The sequence below is a fragment of the Elephas maximus genome, chromosome 2 (genome assembly GCF_024166365.1).
Source record: "Elephas maximus indicus isolate mEleMax1 chromosome 2, mEleMax1 primary haplotype, whole genome shotgun sequence".
In the NCBI taxonomy this organism is placed as follows: Eukaryota; Metazoa; Chordata; class Mammalia; order Proboscidea; family Elephantidae; genus Elephas; species Elephas maximus.
Genome location: NC_064820.1, coordinates 25,340,654 through 25,344,185, shown reverse-complemented (window position 1 = coordinate 25,344,185; position 3,532 = coordinate 25,340,654). Strand labels below are relative to the sequence as shown.

The window sequence follows — 3,532 nt, the reverse complement described above, 5'->3', positions numbered from 1 at the left end:
TAAAATGTAGAAAGGAAAAACCTGCAAAGAAATCAGAACTTGAATACTAAAACTAACAAAGAAAGGGGTCTCAAGAGAGGTGTGGCAGTAAGTTTGTGCTGTTCTTCAGTGGCCTTAATTTCAAAATAGAAAAAATAAATACATAAATGGAAAGAATGTATTGTGGGAGATGAACACAGTGACTGGGGTGGCTCTGTCATCAGCTTCCAAAGAAACCGAGACATCAAGTTATGAGCTAGAGTTAGATAGAAGATTGATTTAAAAAAAAAAAAAAAAAAGTTCTACCCTTTCAGGAAAGTTGCAAATGTTCTCCTGAGAGAGTAAGATTTCAACAAAGTCAGAACAGTGAGTGTTCCAGGAGATTTCCTTCAAATTTAGGAACCTGCGAAGCCAAACTTCCTACTGGTGATGGGCTTCTATTTTTGTTGAAAGTGAGTTAATTCTGGTTTTGAATAAAGTATGGTAAAAATAAACAGGTGAAAATAACATTATTCTAAACATGCTAATATTTATTCAATAGATTATAAACATACATGGGCAAAAGACTTAGAAATATATCTATAATAGAGGAGCCTGCTGGAGATCAATAAAAGAGAATCTAAGGGAAATGGGATAATACTAGTATATTTACCATTATTCAAAAGAGCGTATTAAGATCAATATTTAACTACGTTATCTAATTCTAACAATTACACAAGCTCATGGTATTATTCTCATTTCAACATAAGCAAATAATCTCATAGATGCTAAGTAACTTGTACAGACTCGCTCAGCTGGAAAACTGTAGCACTAGAATGTCAATCTGGTTCTTTTTTCGGCTCTCAAGACCACTTTTTCTAATATATCATGCAGAAAAGAAAAGATTCTGATTCCTGTGGAAAAAGAATTTGTTTTCCCCTGCAGGTACAGCTCAGATGCACCCTAATAGGGAACTTCTCTTCTACCTAAAGTGGTGTAGAATTACTTTCATGGAAAGTGTTCCCTGTAAGGTGACAAAAAATTAAGCAAATTTAAATTTGAGGAAGGTACTTGTAAGAAGTGAGTCTTTGATATGTTACCAACTCTGAAAGTAATGATGCATTTCTATCTTCAATTTCTGTTTTTTTATTGTTTCTTTGATTCTATAAGTTCAATTGACAAGCTTCTCTTCACAACAACACCTACAGTCTATGGAATATTTATTTTTCATATCATTTAACAGAAGTCTCTGGGTGGTATAAACCGTTAAAGCTCTGAGCTGCTAATTGAAAGTTTGAAGATTCTAGCCCACCCAGAGGCACCTTAGAAGAAAGCTGGGTGATCTACTTCCAAAAAGTAAGTGATTGAAAACTCTATGGAGAAAAGTTCTACTCTGATATATGTGGAGTTGCCATGACTTGGGGTCGATTTCGGCAGCCAACTGGCAGAGGTAGATATATGTAACTTTTTTTTTTTTTTAATCATTTCTTTCTCTACTTAATTATTTGTTTGTTATTAGTTATAGATTCTGCAAGTCCGGAATAGTAGAATAAATAGCCAAAGTTTGTTTTTAGTTTATATAAACATTGGGATATATCATTTTCTCTTAAGAAATTTAAAAGTTCAGAAAAATAAATCTGAATTTATATTTTATAACAAAGAATGTGAACAATCCCATTTCATTTACATTTATATGCTGTTTTAGTAGGAAGAATAATGTTTTCCTCCCCAAATATTTCTGTGTCTTAATCTCTGGAGCCTGTGAATAGGTTAATTCACATGGAGAAAGAGACTTTGTAAATGTATTTAAGGTTATGAACCCTGAGAGATGTAGACCTTATCCTGGATTGTCTAGACTGACAAATCTAATCTTTTCCATCTGTGATCCAAGAAAGATCTGTGACAAAGGAGGCACAATCTGAGAAATGTTATGTTGCTGGCTTTAAAAATGGAGAAAGGGATCCATGAACGAATGAATGTGGGTAACCTCTTGGGAAATGCAAGGAAACAGTTTCTTCCCTAGAGTCACCAGAAGGAATGCAACACAGCCAACATCTTTATTTTACCACACTGAGACCCGTGTCAGACTTCCAATTGTAAGAACTGTAAGGCAAACATTTTATGTTGCTTTAAGACACTAAAACCATTGCCTTCAAGTTGATTCAAATTCATAGTGATTCTACAGGATAGAGTAGAACCTCCCCGCAGTGCTGCCTGGGCTGTAATCTTTATGGAAGCAGACTACATCTTTCTTCTGTGAAGTGGCTGGTGGATTTGAACCACTGACCTTTCAGTTAACAGATAAGTGCTTAATCACTGTGCCACCAGGGCTCCTTTTAAGACCCTAAGTTAGTGGCAATTTGGTACAGCAGCAATAACAAACTAATGTAACCAATAAAGGGTCTGTTTTTGTTATTCTTTTGTCCTTGACAACTTTAGAGTGTGCCTCTCCCTCTTTCAAGAATCACTTTGAGTTTAGGAAAAGGTGTGTGTTTTTGCTCTGCCCATAGCCCACCTCCCACACTCTGCTCTTGGCTCAGTCATGGGCTAGAGCTGGCAGAGTTGCTGCTTGTTTCTTGAAACTCAAGACTTCCCTCCTCCTTCCAGGTAATCAGAGAGGAACCTTGGTTGCAAAGGGCTTAAGCACTCGACTGCTAACCTAAAGGTCACAGGTTGGAACCCACTAGCAGCTCCATGGGAGAAAGGCAGGGCAGTCTCCTTCCATAAAGATGTACAGCCTGGGAAGCCTTATAGGGCAGTTCTACTCCGTCCTATTTGGTTGCTATGAGTTGTAATCAATGTAAATCGATGCCATGGACAGCACGGAACATCATCATGGAGATGACTAGATATTCCTGAAAATTGTTCAGCTATTCTATTTAGGATATTTACTAGAAATATGTGTTTGTTTTTTTACCCAGATGCCAAACCCAACCCTCAACTTCTTTTTACTTGATATATTCAGTCACTCTACAGAAAGCCATTTTTTTCTCCTAGAGCCAATTCTACTTAGATTTTACACAATCAACTACAGTATTGTTCTGAACCAAAGGGTGAGTATTTTATTCTGTAAATATAAATTGAATAAGTTGTAATTGAGTAAGGGGTAATTGTACTGTTTCTCAATGCATTCTGTATGTATTATTTTTTAGGCAATATATATCCAAATATTTATCTCGGAAAGTAAATGAAAATAAAGAAAATATGTATTGTTAGTCTTCCCGGAGTAAGTTCTTAGGTTTCAAGTGCTTTTTTCCCCCTCTTAGTTAGCAATGTAAGAGCAGAAGCTAAGGAAAGTTTTGAGAATGAAATGTGAAAATGCTTGCTGTGTCATAATATTTACGATTCTTTCCTTCCTCCATTGCATTTCTTTCACACCTTTCCTCCTTTGGTTTCTTAGAGAAAAACAGTATACTCTTTGAAGAGTCTTTGCTTTGACACTTCAGCTGTGGTGAGGTTTGTGATGATTCATGATCACCGACAGAATTTCAAATTTTTTTTAAGTTTTGCTTTCTCATGGTTGCTGTTAGAGGTTGGAAAGGGAGAATTTCCAAAAACAAGAGTCGGTAGCTTC

General features: G+C 36.1%; 1 long non-coding RNA gene across 1 annotated transcript; it reads left to right on the top strand.

Annotated features, from left to right (window-relative positions):
* Window positions 1-762: 762 nt before the first annotated feature.
* On the top strand, window positions 763-3,016 carry LOC126063283 (uncharacterized). The gene is made up of 3 exons (XR_007514255.1): window positions 763-903; window positions 1,202-1,314; window positions 2,956-3,016. It is a non-coding gene; the product is annotated as an uncharacterized LOC126063283 (long non-coding RNA).
* The last annotated feature ends 516 nt before the right edge of the window (window positions 3,017-3,532 follow it).